We start from the raw sequence: 17,518 nt of genomic DNA, 5'->3' as shown, positions 1-17,518 counted from the left end.
ACATGGTGACTGTTTTACTCAATCCCGATGCATTTTCTGAGTTTCATCAACACTCTGATAGTCCACAGATTACAGAATGCCTCCAGATGTAAATCGGAAACTAACGTTGGTCTTCCAGTTAACGATCAAAGCGTTGACTGTTTGAGACATTACTCCCATGGAGGAAAGTGCGCATGGTGCCTGTTGTATTCAATCCCGATGCAATTTCTGTGTTTCATCAACAGTCTGATGGTCCACAGACTACAGAATGCCTCCAGATGTGCATCGTAAACTACTACTGGTCTTCCACGGAACGATAAAAGCGTAGACTGTTTGAGAATTACCCCCATGGAGGAAAGTGCGCATGGTGACTGTTGTATTCAATCCCGATGCAATATCTGTGTTTCATCAACACTCTGATAGTCCACAGATTACAGAATGCCTCCAGACTTGCTTCGGAAACTACTACTGGTCTTCCAGAGAACGATCAAAGAGTAGACTGTTTGAGACATTACTCCCATGGAGGAAAGTGCGCATGGTGACTGTTGTATTCAATCCCGATGTAATTTTTTTGTTTGATCAACACTCAGATAGTCCACAGATTACAGAATGCCTCCAGATGTGCATTAGAAACTGCTACTGGTCTTTCAGGGAATTATCAAAGCGTAGACTGTTAGAGACATTACTTCCATGGAAGAAAGTGCGCATGGTGACGGCTTTATTCAATCCCGATGCAATTTCTGTGTTTCATCAACACTCTGATAGTCCACAGTTTACAGAATGCCTCCAGATGTGCATCGGAAACTACTACTGGTCTTCCAGGGAACGATCAAAGCGTAGACTGTTAGAGACATTTCTCCCATGGTGGAAAGTGCGCGTGGTGACTGTTGTATTGAATCCCGATGCAATTTCTGTGTTTCATCAACACTCTGATAGTCCACAGATTACAGATTTTCTCCAGATGTGCATCGTAAACTACTACTGGTCTTCCAGAGAACGATCAAACGTAGACTGCTTGAGACATTACTCCCATGGAGGAAAGTGTGCATGGTGAATGTTGTATTCAATCCCGATAAAATTTCTGTGTTTCATCGACACTCTGATAGGCCACAGATTACAGAATACCTCCAGATGTGCATCGGAAACTACTACAGGCCTTCAAGGGAACGATCAAAGCGTAGAATGTTTGAGACATTTTTCCCATGAAGGAAAGTGCGCATGGTGACTGTTGTATTCAATCCCGATGTAATTTTTTTGTTTGATCAACACTCAGATAGTCCACAGATTACAGAATGCCTCCAGATGTGCATTAGAAACTGCTACTGGTCCTCCAGGGAATTATCAAAGCGTAGACTGTTAGAGACATTACTTACATGGAGGAAAGTGCGCATGGTGACGGCTTTATTCAATCCCCATGCAATTTCTGTGTTTCATCAACACTCTCATAGTCCACAGATTACAGAATGCCTCCAGATGTGCATCGGAAACTACTACTGGTCTTCCAGGGAACGATCAAAGCGTAGACTGTAAGAGACATTTCTCCCATGGTGGAAAGTGCGCGTGGTGACTTTTGTATTCAATCCCGATGCAATTTCTGTGTTTCATCAACACTATGATAGTCCACAGATTAAAGATTGTCTCCAGATGTGCATCGTAAACTACTACTGGTCTTCCAGGGAACGATCAAAACGTAGACTGTTTGAGACATTACTCCCATGGAGGAAAGTGCGCATGAAGACTGTTGTATTCAATCCCAATGCAATTTCTGTGTTTCATCAACACTCTGATAGTCCACGGATTACAGAATGCCTCCAGATGTGCATCGTAAACTACTACTGGTCTTCCAGGGAACGATCAAAACGTAGACTGTTTAGACATTACTCCCATGGAGGAAAGTGCGCATGGTGACTGTTGTATTCAATCCCGATGCAATTTCTGTGTTTCATCAACACTCTGATAGCCCACAGATTACAGAATGCCTCCAGATGTTAATCGGAAACTACTACTGGTCTTCCAGGGAACGATCAAAGCATAGACTGTTAGAGACATTACTCCCATGGAGGAAAGTGCACATGGTGCCTGTTGTATTCAATCCCGATGCAATTTCTGTGTTTCATCAACAGTGTGATAGTCCACAGACTACAGAATGCCTCCAGATGTGCATCGTAAACTACTACTGGTCTTCCAGGGAACGATCAAAACGTAGACTGTTTGAGACATTACCACCATGGAGGAAAGAGCGCATGGTGACTGTTGTATTCAATCCCGATGCAATTTCTGTGTTTTATCAACACTCTGATAGTCCACAGATTTCAGAATGCCTCCAGACTTGCTTCGAAAACTACTACTGGTCTTCCAGAGAACGATCAAAGAGTAGACTGTTTGAGACATTACTCCCAGGGAGGAAAGTGCGCATGGTGACTGTTGTATTCAGTCCCGATGCAATTTCTGTGTTTCATCAACACTCTGATAGTCCACAGATTACTAAATGCCTCCAGATGTGCATCGGAAACTACTACTGGCCTTCAAGGGAACGATCTAAGCGTAGAATGTTTGAGACATTTTTCCCATGAAGGAAAGTGCGCATGGTGACTGTTGTATTCAATCCCGATGTAATTTTTTTGTTTGATCAACACTCAGATAGTCCACAGATTACAGAATGCCTCCAGATGTGCATTAGAAACTGCTACTGGTCTTCCAGGGAATTATCAAAGCGTAGACTGTTAGAGACATTACTTCCATGGAGGAAGGTGTGCATGGTGACGGCTATATTCAATCCCGATGCAATTTCTGTGTTCCATCAACACTCTGATAGTCCACAGATTACAGAATGCTTCCAGATGTGCATCGGAAACTACTACTGGTCTTCCAGGGAACGATCAAAGCGTAGACTGTTAGAGACATTTCTCCCATGGTGGAAAGTGCGCGTGGTGACTGTTGTATTCAATCCCGATGCAATTTCTGTGTTTCATCAACACTCTGATAGTCCACAGATTACAGATTGTCTACAGATGGGCATCGTAAACTACTACTGGTCTTCCAGGGAACGATCAGATCTTAGACTGATTAAGACATTTCTCCCATGGCGGAAAGTGCGCATGGTGACTGTTGTATTCAATCCCGATGCAATTTCTGTGTTTCATCAACACTCTGTTAGTATACAGGTTAGAGAATGCCTCCAGATATGGATCGGTAACTACTACTGGTCTTCCTGGGAACGATCAAAGCGTAGACTGTTTGAGACATTACTCCCATGGAGTAAAGTGCGCATGGTGACTGTTGTATTCAATCCCGAGGCAATTTCTGTGTTTCAATCCATAGTTGGAAGGTCCACAGATTACAGAATGCCTCCAGATGTGCATGGGAAACTACTACTGGTCTTCCAGGGAACGATCAAAGCGTAGACTGTTTGAGACATTACTCCCATTGAGGAAGGTGTGCATGGTGACTGTTGTATTCAATCCCGATGCAATTTCTGTGTTTCATCAACACTCTGATAGGCCACAGATTACAGAATACCTCCAGATGTGCATCGAAAACTACTACTGGCCTTCAAGGGACAGACCAAAGCGTAGAATGTTTGAGACATTTTTCCCATGAAGGAAAGTGCGCATGGTGACTGTTGTATTCAATCCCGATGCAATTTCTGTGTTTCATCAACACTCTGATAGTCCACAGATTAAAGATTGTCTCCAGATGTGCATCGTAAACTACTACTGGTCTTCCAGGGAACGATCAAAACGTAGACTGTTTGAGACATTACTCCCATGGAGGAAAGTGCGCATGAAGACTGTTGTATTCAATCCCGATGCAATTTCTGTGTTTCATCAACACTCTGATTGTCCACGGATTACAGAATGCCTCCAGATGTGCATCGTAAACTACTACTGGTCTTCCAGGGAACGATCAAAACGTAGACTGTTTGAGACATTACTCCCATGGAGGAAAGTGCGCATGGTGACTGTTGTATTCAATCCCGATGCAATTTCTGTGTTTCATCAACACTCTGATAGCCCACAGATTACAGAATGCCTCCAGATGTCAATCGGAAACTACTACTGGTCTTCCAGGGAACGATCAAAGCATAGACTGTTAGAGACATTACTCCCATGGAGGAAAGTGCGCATGGGGCCTGTTGTATTCAATCCCGATGCAATTTCTGTGTTTCATCAACAGTGTGATAGTCCACAGACTACAGAATGCCTCCAGATGTGCATCGTAAACTACTACTGGTCTTCCAGGGAACGATCAAAACGTAGACTGTTTGAGACATTACCACCATGGAGGAAAGAGCGCATGGTGACTGTTGTATTCAATCCCGATGCAATTTCTGTGTTTCATCAACACTCTGATAGTCCACAGATTTCAGAATGCATCCAGACTTGCTTCGGAAACTAATACTGGTCTTCCAGAGAACGATCAAAGAGTAGACTGTTTGAGACATTACTCCCATGGAGGAAAGTGCGCATGGTGACTGTTGTATTCAATCCCGATGTAATTTTTTTGTTTGATCAACACTCAGATAGTCCACAGATTACAGAATGCCTCCAGATGTGCATTAGAAACTGCTACTGGTCTTTCAGGGAATTATCAAAGCGTAGACTGTTAGAGACATTACTTCCATGGAAGAAAGTGCGCATGGTGACGGCTTTATTCAATCCCGATGCAATTTCTGTGTTTCATCAACACTCTGATAGTCCACAGTTTACAGAATGCCTCCAGATGTGCATCGGAAACTACTACTGGTCTTCCAGGGAACGATCAAAGCGTAGACTGTTAGAGACATTTCTCCCATGGTGGAAAGTGCGCGTGGTGACTGTTGTATTGAATCCCGATGCAATTTCTGTGTTTCATCAACACTCTGATAGTCCACAGATTACAGATTTTCTCCAGATGTGCATCGTAAACTACTACTGGTCTTCCAGAGAACGATCAAACGTAGACTGCTTGAGACATTACTCCCATGGAGGAAAGTGTGCATGGTGAATGTTGTATTCAATCCCGATAAAATTTCTGTGTTTCATCGACACTCTGATAGGCCACAGATTACAGAATACCTCCAGATGTGCATCGGAAACTACTACAGGCCTTCAAGGGAACGATCAAAGCGTAGAATGTTTGAGACATTTTTCCCATGAAGGAAAGTGCGCATGGTGACTGTTGTATTCAATCCCGATGTAATTTTTTTGTTTGATCAACACTCAGATAGTCCACAGATTACAGAATGCCTCCAGATGTGCATTAGAAACTGCTACTGGTCCTCCAGGGAATTATCAAAGCGTAGACTGTTAGAGACATTACTTACATGGAGGAAAGTGCGCATGGTGACGGCTTTATTCAATCCCCATGCAATTTCTGTGTTTCATCAACACTCTCATAGTCCACAGATTACAGAATGCCTCCAGATGTGCATCGGAAACTACTACTGGTCTTCCAGGGAACGATCAAAGCGTAGACTGTAAGAGACATTTCTCCCATGGTGGAAAGTGCGCGTGGTGACTTTTGTATTCAATCCCGATGCAATTTCTGTGTTTCATCAACACTATGATAGTCCACAGATTAAAGATTGTCTCCAGATGTGCATCGTAAACTACTACTGGTCTTCCAGGGAACGATCAAAACGTAGACTGTTTGAGACATTACTCCCATGGAGGAAAGTGCGCATGAAGACTGTTGTATTCAATCCCAATGCAATTTCTGTGTTTCATCAACACTCTGATAGTCCACGGATTACAGAATGCCTCCAGATGTGCATCGTAAACTACTACTGGTCTTCCAGGGAACGATCAAAACGTAGACTGTTTGAGACATTACTCCCATGGAGGAAAGTGCGCATGGTGACTGTTGTATTCAATCCCGATGCAATTTCTGTGTTTCATCAACACTCTGATAGCCCACAGATTACAGAATGCCTCCAGATGTTAATCGGAAACTACTACTGGTCTTCCAGGGAACGATCAAAGCATAGACTGTTAGAGACATTACTCCCATGGAGGAAAGTGCACATGGTGCCTGTTGTATTCAATCCCGATGCAATTTCTGTGTTTCATCAACAGTGTGATAGTCCACAGACTACAGAATGCCTCCAGATGTGCATCGTAAACTACTACTGGTCTTCCAGGGAACGATCAAAACGTAGACTGTTTGAGACATTACCACCATGGAGGAAAGAGCGCATGGTGACTGTTGTATTCAATCCCGATGCAATTTCTGTGTTTTATCAACACTCTGATAGTCCACAGATTTCAGAATGCCTCCAGACTTGCTTCGAAAACTACTACTGGTCTTCCAGAGAACGATCAAAGAGTAGACTGTTTGAGACATTACTCCCAGGGAGGAAAGTGCGCATGGTGACTGTTGTATTCAGTCCCGATGCAATTTCTGTGTTTCATCAACACTCTGATAGTCCACAGATTACTAAATGCCTCCAGATGTGCATCGGAAACTACTACTGGCCTTCAAGGGAACGATCAAAGCGTAGAATGTTTGAGACATTTTTCCCATGAAGGAAAGTGCGCATGGTGACTGTTGTATTCAATCCCGATGTAATTTTTTTGTTTGATCAACACTCAGATAGTCCACAGATTACAGAATGCCTCCAGATGTGCATTAGAAACTGCTACTGGTCTTCCAGGGAATTATCAAAGCGTAGACTGTTAGAGACATTACTTCCATGGAGGAAGGTGTGCATGGTGACGGCTATATTCAATCCCGATGCAATTTCTGTGTTCCATCAACACTCTGATAGTCCACAGATTACAGAATGCTTCCAGATGTGCATCGGAAACTACTACTGGTCTTCCAGGGAACGATCAAAGCGTAGACTGTTAGAGACATTTCTCCCATGGTGGAAAGTGCGCGTGGTGACTGTTGTATTCAATCCCGATGCAATTTCTGTGTTTCATCAGCACTCTGATAGTCCACAGATTAAAGATTGTCTCCAGATGTGCATCGTAAACTACTACTGGTCTTCCAGGGAACGATCAAAACGTAGATTGTTTGAGACATTACTCCCATGGAGGAAAGTGCGCATGAAGACTGTTGTATTCAATCCCGATGCAATTTCTGTGTTTCATCAACACTCTGATTGTCCACGGATTACAGAATACCTCCAGATGTGCATCGTAAACTACTACTGGTCTTCCAGGGAACGATCAAAACGTAGACTGTTTGAGACATTACTCCCATGGAGGAAAGTGCGCATGGTGACTGTTGTATTCAATCCCGATGCAATTTCTGTGTTTCATCAACACTCTGATAGCCCACAGATTACAGAATGCCTCCAGATGTCAATCGGAAACTACTACTGGTCTTCCAGGGAACGATCAAAGCATAGACTGTTAGAGACATTACTCCCATGGAGGAAAGTGCGCATGGGGCCTGTTGTATTCAATCCCGATGCAATTTCTGTGTTTCATCAACAGTGTGATAGTCCACAGACTACAGAATGCCTCCAGATGTGCATCGTAAACTACTACTGGTCTTCCAGGGAACGATCAAAACGTAGACTGTTTGAGACATTACCACCATGGAGGAAAGAGCGCATGGTGACTGTTGTATTCAATCCCGATGCAATTTCTGTGTTTCATCAACACTCTGATAGTCCACAGATTTCAGAATGCCTCCAGACTTGCTTCGGAAACTAATACTGGTCTTCCAGAGAACGATCAAAGAGTAGACTGTTTGAGACATTACTCCCATGGAGGAAATTGCGCATGGTGACTGTTGTATTCAGTCCCGATGCAATTTCTGTGTTTCATCAACACTCTGATAGTCCACAGATTACTAAATGCCTCCAGATGTGCATCGGAAACTACTACTGGCCTTCAAGGGAACGATCAAAGCGTAGAATGTTTGAGACATTTTTCCCATGAAGGAAAGTGCGCATGGTGACTGTTGTATTCAATCCCGATGTAATTTTTTTGTTTGATCAACACTCAGATAGTCCACAGATTACAGAATGCCTCCAGATGTGCATTAGAAACTGCTACTGGTCTTCCAGGGAATTATCAAAGCGTAGACTGTTAGAGACATTACTTCCATGGAGGAAGGTGTGCATGGTGACGGCTTTATTCAATCCCGATGCAATTTCTGTGTTTCATCAACACTCTGATAGTCCACAGATTACAGAATGCCTCCAGATGTGCATCGGAAACTACTACTGGACTTCCAGGGAACGATCAAAGCGTAGACTGTTAGAGACATTTCTCCCATGGTGGAAAGTGCGCGTGGTGACTGTTGTATTCAATCCCGATGCACTTTCTGTGTTTCATCAACACTCTGATAGTCCACAGATTACAGATTGTCTCCAGATGGGCATCGTAAACTACTACTGGTCTTCCAGGGAACGATCAGATCTTAGACTGATTGAGACATTTCTCCCATGGCGGAAAGTGCGCATGGTGACTGTTGTATTCAATCCCGATGCAATTTCTGTGTTTCATCAACACTCTGTTAGTATACAGGTTACAGAATGCCTCCAGATGTGGATCGGTAACTACTACTGGTCTTCCTGGGAACGATCAAAGCGTAGACTGTTTGAGACATTACTCCCATGGAGTAAAGTGCGCATGGTGACTGTTGTATTCAATCCCGAGGCAATTTCTGTGTTTCAATCCATAGTTGGAAGGTCCACAGATTACAGAATGCCTCCAGATGTGCATGGGAAACTACTACTGGTCTTCCAGGGAACGATCAAAGCGTAGACTGTTTGAGACATTACTCCCATTGAGGAAGGTGTGCATGGTGACTGTTGTATTCAATCCCGATGCAATTTCTGTGTTTCATCAACACTCTGATAGGCCACAGATTACAGAATACCTCCAGATGTGCATCGAAAACTACTACTGGCCTTCAAGGGACAGACCAAAGCGTAGAATGTTTGAGACATTTTTCCCATGAAGGAAAGTGCGCATGGTGACTGTTGTATTCAATCCCGATGCAATTTCTGTGTTTCATCAACACTCTGATAGTCCACAGATTAAAGATTGTCTCCAGATGTGCATCGTAAACTACTACTGGTCTTCCAGGGAACGATCAAAACGTAGACTGTTTGAGACATTACTCCCATGGAGGAAAGTGCGCATGAAGACTGTTGTATTCAATCCCGATGCAATTTCTGTGTTTCATCAACACTCTGATTGTCCACGGATTACAGAATGCCTCCAGATGTGCATCGTAAACTACTACTGGTCTTCCAGGGAACGATCAAAACGTAGACTGTTTGAGACATTACTCCCATGGAGGAAAGTGCGCATGGTGACTGTTGTATTCAATCCCGATGCAATTTCTGTGTTTCATCAACACTCTGATAGCCCACAGATTACAGAATGCCTCCAGATGTCAATCGGAAACTACTACTGGTCTTCCAGGGAACGATCAAAGCATAGACTGTTAGAGACATTACTCCCATGGAGGAAAGTGCGCATGGGGCCTGTTGTATTCAATCCCGATGCAATTTCTGTGTTTCATCAACAGTGTGATAGTCCACAGACTACAGAATGCCTCCAGATGTGCATCGTAAACTACTACTGGTCTTCCAGGGAACGATCAAAACGTAGACTGTTTGAGACATTACCACCATGGAGGAAAGAGCGCATGGTGACTGTTGTATTCAATCCCGATGCAATTTCTGTGTTTCATCAACACTCTGATAGTCCACAGATTTCAGAATGCCTCCAGACTTGCTTCGGAAACTAATACTGGTCTTCCAGAGAACGATCAAAGAGTAGACTGTTTGAGACATTACTCCCATGGAGGAAATTGCGCATGGTGACTGTTGTATTCAGTCCCGATGCAATTTCTGTGTTTCATCAACACTCTGATAGTCCACAGATTACTAAATGCCTCCAGATGTGCATCGGAAACTACTACTGGCCTTCAAGGGAACGATCAAAGCGTAGAATGTTTGAGACATTTTTCCAATGAAGGAAAGTGCGCATGGTGACTGTTGTATTCAATCCCGATGTAATTTTTTTGTTTGATCAACACTCAGATAGTCCACAGATTACAGAATGCCTCCAGATGTGCATTAGAAACTGCTACTGGTCTTCCAGGGAATTATCAAAGCGTAGACTGTTAGAGACATTACTTCCATGGAGGAAGGTGTGCATGGTGACGGCTTTATTCAATCCCGATGCAATTTCTGTGTTTCATCAACACTCTGATAGTCCACAGATTACAGAATGCCTCCAGATGTGCATCGGAAACTACTACTGGACTTCCAGGGAACGATCAAAGCGTAGACTGTTAGAGACATTTCTCCCATGGTGGAAAGTGCGCGTGGTGACTGTTGTATTCAATCCCGATGCAATTTCTGTGTTTCATCAACACTCTGATAGTCCACAGATTACAGAATGTCTCCAGATGTGCATCGTAAACTACTACTGGTCTTCCAGGGAACGATCAGATCTTTGACTGATTGAGACATTTCTCCCATGGCGGAAAGTGCGCATGGTGACTGTGTATTCAATCCCGATGCAATTTCTGTGTTTCATCAACACTCTGTTAGTATACAGGTTACATAATGCCTCCAGATGTGGATCGGTAACTACTACTGGTCTTCCTGGGAACGATCAAAGCGTAGACTGTTTGAGACATTACTCCCATGGAGTAAAGTGCGCATGGTGACTGTTGTATTCAATCCCGAGGCAATTTCTGTGTTTCAATCCATAGTTGGAAGGTCCACAGATTACAGAATGCCTCCAGATGTGCATGGGAAACTACTACTGGTCTTCCAGGGAACGATCAAAGCGTAGACTGTTTGAGACATTACTCCCATTGAGGAAGGTGTGCATGGTGACTGTTGTATTCAATCCCGATGCAATTTCTGTGTTTCATCAACACTCAGATACTCCACAGATTACAGAATGCCTCAAGATGTGCATCAGAAAGTACTACTGGTCTTCCAGGGAACAATCAAAGCGTAGACTGTTTCAGACATAATTCCCATGGAGAAAAGTGCGCATGGTGACTGTTGTATTCAATCCCGATGCAATTTCTGTTTTTCATCAACACTTTTAAGGTCCACAGATTACAGAATGCCTCCAGACGTGCATCGGAAACTACTACTGGTCTTCCAGGGAACGATCAAAGCGTAGACTGTTTCAGACATTACTCCCATGGAGGAAAGTGCGCATGGTGACTGTTGTATTCAATCCCGATGCAATTTCTGTGTTTCATCAACACTCCTCTGATAGTCCACAGATTATAGAATGCCTCCAGACGTGCTTCGGAAACTACTACTGATCTTCCAGGGAACGATCAAAGCGTAGACCATTTGAGACATTACTTTTATGGAGGATAGTGCGCATGGTGACTGTTGTGTTCAATCCCGATATAATTTCTGTGTTTCATCAACACTCAGATAGTCCACAGATTACAGATTGTCTCCAGATGTGCATTACTCCCATGGAGAAAAGTGCGCATGGTGACTATTGTATTCAATCCCGATGCAATTTATGTGTTTCATCAACAGTCTGATAGTCCACAGATTACAGAATGCCTCCAGATGTGCATCGGAAACTACTACGGGTCTTCCAGGGAACGATCAAAGCTTAGCCTGTATGAGAATTACTCACATGGAGGAAAGTGAACATGGTGACTGTTTTACTCAATCCCGATGCATTTTCTGTGTTTCATCACCACTCTGATAGTCCACAGATTACAGAATGCCTCCAGATGTGCACCGGAAACTACTACTCGTCTTCCTGGGAACGACCAAAGTGTAGACTGTCTGAGACAATACTCCCATGGAGGAAAGTGCGGATGGTGACTGTTGTATTCAATCCCGATGCAATTTCTATGTTTCATCAACACTCTGAATGTCCACAGATTACAGAATGCCTCCAGATGTGCATTAGAAACTGCTACTGGTCTTCCAGGGAATTATCAAAGCGTAGACTGTTAGAGACATTACTTCCGTGGAGGAAAGTGCGCATGGTGACGGCTTTATTCAATCCCGATGCAATTTCTGTGTTTCATCAACACTCTGATAGTCCACAGATTACAGAATGCCTCCAGATGTGCATCGGAAACTACTACTGGCCTTCCAGGGAAAGATCAAATCGTAGACTGTTAGAGACATTACTCCCATGGAGGAAAGTGCGCACGATGACTGTTGTATTTAATGCGGATGCAATTTCTGTGTTTCAATCCACACTTTGAAGGTCCACAGATTACAGAATGCCTTCAGATGTGCATCGGAAACTACTACTGGTCTTCCAGGGAACGATCAAAGCGTAGACTGTTTGAGACATTACTCCCATGGAGGAAAGTGCACATAGTGACTGTTGTATTCAATCCCGATGCAATTTCTGTGTTTCATCAACACTTTGATAGTCCACAGATTACAGAATGCCTCCAGACTTGCTTCGGAAACTACTACTGGTCTTCCAGAGAACGATCAAAGAGTAGACTGTTTGAGACATAACTCCCATGAAGGAAAGTGTGCATGGTGACTGTTGTATTCAGTCCCGATGCAATTTCTGTGTTTCATCAACACTCCGAAAGTCCACAGATTACTGAATGCCTCCAGATGTGCATCGGAAACTACTACAGGTCTTCCAGGGAACGATCAAAGCGTAGACTGTTAGAGACATTTCTCCCATGGTGGAAAGTGCGCGTGGTGACTGTTGTATTCAATCCCGATGCAATTTCTGTGTTTCATCAACACTCTGATAGTCCACAGATTACAGATTGTCTCCAGATGTGCATCGTAAACTACTACTGGTCTTCCAGGGAACGATCAAAACGTAGACTGTTTGAGACATTACTCCCATGGAGGAAAGTGCGCATGAAGACTGTTGTATTCAATCCCTTTGCAATTTCTGTGTTTCTTCGACACTCTGATAGTCCACGGATTACAGAAAGCCTCCAGATATGCATCGGAAACTACTACTGGTCTTTCAGGGAACGATCAAAGCGTAGCCTGTATTAGAATTACTCACATGGAGGAAAGTGCACATGGTGACTGTCTTACTCAATCCCGATGCATTTTCTGAGTTTCATCAACACTCTGATAGTCCACAGATTACAGAATGCCTCCAGATGTGCATCGGAAACTACCTCTGGTCTTCCACGGAACGGTAAAAGCGTAGACTGTTTGAGAATTACAACCATGGAGGAAAGTGCGCATGGTGACTGTTGTATTCAATCCCGATGCAATTTCTGTGTTTCATCAACACTCTGATAGTCCACAGATTACAAAATGCCTCCAGATGTGCATCGGAACATACTTCTGGTCTTCCAGCGAACGATCAAAGCGTAAACTATTTGAGACATTACTCCCATGGAGGAAGGTTCGCATGGTGACTGTTGTATTCAATCCTGTTCCATATTCTGTGTTTCATCAACACTCAGATACTCCACAGATTACAGAATGTCAACAGATGTGCATCGGAAACTAACGTTGGTCTTCCAGGGAACGATCAAAGCGTAGACTGTTTTAGACATTACTCCCATGGAGGAAAGTGCGCATGGTGCCTGTTGTATTCAATCCCGATGCAATTTCTGTGTTTCATCAACAGTCTGATGGTCCACAGACTACAGAATGCCTCCAGATGTGCATCGTAAACTACTACTGGTCTTCCACGGAACGATAAAAGCGTAGACTGATTGAGAATTACCCCCATGGAGGAAAGTGCGCATGGTGACTGTTGTATTCAATCCCGATGCAATTTCTGTGTTTCATCAACACTCTGATAGTCCACAGATTACAGAATGCCTCCAGACTTGCATCGGATACTACTACTGGTCTTCCAGAGAACGATCAAAGAGTAGACTGTTTGAGACATTACTCCCATGGAGGAAAGTGCGCATGGTGACTGTTGTATTCAATCCCGATGTAATTTTTTTGTTTGATCAACACTCAGATAGTCCACAGATTACAGAATGCCTCCAGATGTGCATTAGAAACTGCTACTGGTCTTCCAGGGAATTATCAAAGCGTAGACAGTTAGAGACATTACTTCCATGGAGGAAAGTGCGCATGGTGACTGTTGTATTCAGTCCCGATACAATTTCTGTGTTTCATCAACACTCTGATAGTCCACAGATTACAGAATGCCTCCAGATGTGCATCGGAAACTACTACTGGTCTTCCAGGGAACGATCAAAGCGTAGACTGTTAGAGACATTTCTCCCATGGTGGAAAGTGCGCGTGGTGACTGTTGTATTGAATCCCGATGCAATTTCTGTGTTTCATCAACACTCTGATAGTCCACAGATTACAGATTGTCTCCAGATGTGCATCGTAAACTACTACTTATCTTCCAGGGAACGATCAAAACGTAGACTGTTTGAGACATTACTCCCATGGAGGAAAGTGCGCATGGTGACAGTTGTATTCAATCCCGATGCAATTTCTGTGTTTCATCAACACTCTGATAGGCCACAGATTACAGAATACCTCATGATGTGCATCGGAAACTACTACTGGCCTTCAAGGGAACGATTAAAGCGTAGAATGTTTGAGACACTTCTACCATGAAGGAAAGTGCGCATGGTGACTGTTGTATTCAATCCCGATGTAATTTTTTTGTTTGATCAACACTCAGATAGTCCACAGATTACAGAATGCCTCCAGATGTGCATTAGAAACTGCTACTGGTCTTCCAGGGAATTATCAAAGCGTAGACTGTTAGAGACATTACTTCCGTGGAGGAAAGTGCGAATGGTGACGGCATTATTCAATCCCGATGCAATTTCTGTGTTTCATCAACACTCTGATAGTCCACAGATTACAGAATGCCTCCAGATGTGCATCGGAAACTACTACTGGTTTTCGAAGGAACGATCAAAGCGTAGACTGTTAGAGACATTTCTCCCATGGTGGAAAGTGCGCGTGGTGACTGTTGTATTCAATCCCGATGCAATTTCTGTGTTTCATCAACACTCTGATAGGCCACAGATTACAGATTGTCTCCAGATGTGCATCGTAAACTACTACTGGTCTTCCAGGGAAGGATCAAAACGTAGACTGTTTGAGACATTACTCGAATGGAGGAAAGTGCGCATGAAGACTGTTGTATTCAATCCCGATGCAGTTTCTGTGTTTCATCAACACTCTGATCGTCCACGGATTACAGAATCCCTCCAGATGTGCATCGGAAACTACTACTGGTCTTCCAGGGAACGATCAAAGCGTAGCCTGTATTAGAATTACTCACATGGAGGAAAGTGCACATGGTGACTGTTTTACTCAATACCGATGCATTTTCTGAGTTTCATCAACACTCTGATAGTCCACAGATTACAGAATGCCTCCAGATGTGCATCGGAAACTACTTCTGGTCTTCCAGGGAAAGATCAAAGCATAGACTGTTAGTGACATTACTTCCGTGGAGGAAAGTGCGCATGGTGACGGCTGTATTCAATCCCGATGCAATTTCTGTGTTTCATCAATACTCTGATAGTCCACAGATTACAGACTGCCTCCAGATGTGCATCGGGAACTACTACTGGTCTTCCAGGGAACGATCAAAGAATAGCCTGTTTGAGACATTACTCCCATGGAGGAAAGTGCGCATGGTGCCTCTTGTATTCAATCCCGATGCAATTTGTGTGTTTCATCAACAGTCTGATAGTCCACAGACTACAGAATGCCTCCAGATGTGCATCGTAAACTACTACTGGTCTTCCAGGGAACGATAAAAACGTAGACTGTTTGAGACATTACTCCCATGGAGGAAAGTGCGCATGGTGACTGTTGTATTCAATCCCGATGCAATTTCTGTGTTTCATCAAGACTCTGATAGCCCACAGATTACAGAATGCCTCCAGATGTTAATCGGAAACTACTACTGGTCTTCCAGGGAACGATCAAAGCATAGACTGTTAGAGACATTACTGCCATGGAGGAAAGTGTGCATGGTGCCTGTTGTATTCAATCCCGATGCAATTTCTGTGTTTCATCAACAGTGTGATAGTCCACAGACTACAGAATGCCTCCAGATGTGCATCGTAAACTACTACTGGTCTTCCAGGGAACGATCAAAACGTAGACTGTTTGAGACATTACCACCATGGAGGAAAGTGCGCATGGTGACTGTTGTATTCAATCCCGATGCAATTTCTGTGTTTCATCAACACTCTGATAGTCCTCAGATTTCAGAATGCCTCCAGACTTGCTTGGGAAACTACTACTGGTCTTCCAGAGAACGATCAAAGAGTAGACTGTTTGAGACATTACTCCCATGGAGGAAAGTGCGTATGGTGACTGTTGTATTCAGTCCCGATGCAATTTCTGTGTTTCATCAACACTCTGATAGTCCACAGATTATTGAATGCCTCCAGATGTGCATCGGAAACTACTACTGGCCTTCAAGGGAACGATCAAAGCGTAGAATGTTTGAGACATTTTTCCCATAAAGGAAAGTGCGCATGGTTACTGTTGTATTCAATCCCGATGTAATTTTTTTGTTTGATCAACACTCAGATAGTCCACAGATTACAGAATGCCTCCAGATGTGCATTAGAAACTGCTACTGGTCTTCCAGGGATTTATCAAAGCGTAGACTGTTAGAGACATTACTTCCATGGAGGAAAGTGCGCATGGTGACGGCTTTATTCAATCCCGATGCAATTTCTGTGTTTCATCAACACTCTGATAGTCCACAGATTACAGAATTCCTCCAGATGTGCATCGGAAACTACTACTGGTCTTCCAGGGAACGATCATAGCCTAGACTGTTAGAGACATTTCTCCCATGGTGGAAAGTGCGCGTGGTGACTGTTGTATTCAATCCCGATGCAATTTCTGTGTTTCATCAACACTCTGATAGTCCACAGATTACAGATTGTCTCCAGATGTGCATCGTAAACTGCTACTGGTCTTCCAGGGAACGATCAAAACGTAGACTGTTTGAGACATTTCTCCCATGGAGGAAAGTGGGCATGGTGAATGTTGCATTCAATCCCGATGCAATTTCTGTGTTTTGATACACACTTTGAAGGTCCACAGATTACAGAATGCCTCCAGACGTGCATCGGAAACTACTACTGGTCTTCCACGGAACGATAAAAGCGTAGAATGTTTGAGAAATACCCCCATGGAGGAAAGTGCGCATGGTGACTGTTGTATTCAATCCCGATGCAATTTCCGTGTTTCATCAAACCTCTGATAGTCCACAGATTACAGAATGCCTCCAGACTTGCTTCGGAAACTACTACTGGTCTTCCAGAGAACGATCAAAGAGTAGACTGTTTGAGACATTACTCCCATGGAGGAAAGTGCGCATGGTGACTGTTGTATTCAGTCCCGATGCAATTTCTGTGATTCATCAACACTCTGATAGTCCACAGATTACTGAATGCCTCCAGATGTGCATCGGAAACTACTACTGGCCTTCAAGGGAACGACCAAAGCGTAGAATGTTTGAGACATTTTTCCCATGAAGGAAAGTGCGCATGGTGACTGTTGTATTCAATGCCGATGTAATTTTTTTGTTTGTTCAACACTCAGATAGTCCACAGATTACAGAATGCCTCCAGATGTGCATTAGAAACTGCTACTGGTCTTCCAGGGAATTATCAAAGCGTA

Source organism: Schistocerca gregaria, chromosome 3, assembly GCF_023897955.1.
Source record: "Schistocerca gregaria isolate iqSchGreg1 chromosome 3, iqSchGreg1.2, whole genome shotgun sequence".
Lineage (NCBI taxonomy): Eukaryota > Metazoa > Arthropoda > Insecta > Orthoptera > Acrididae > Schistocerca > Schistocerca gregaria.
This window is presented reverse-complemented; position numbering follows the sequence as displayed.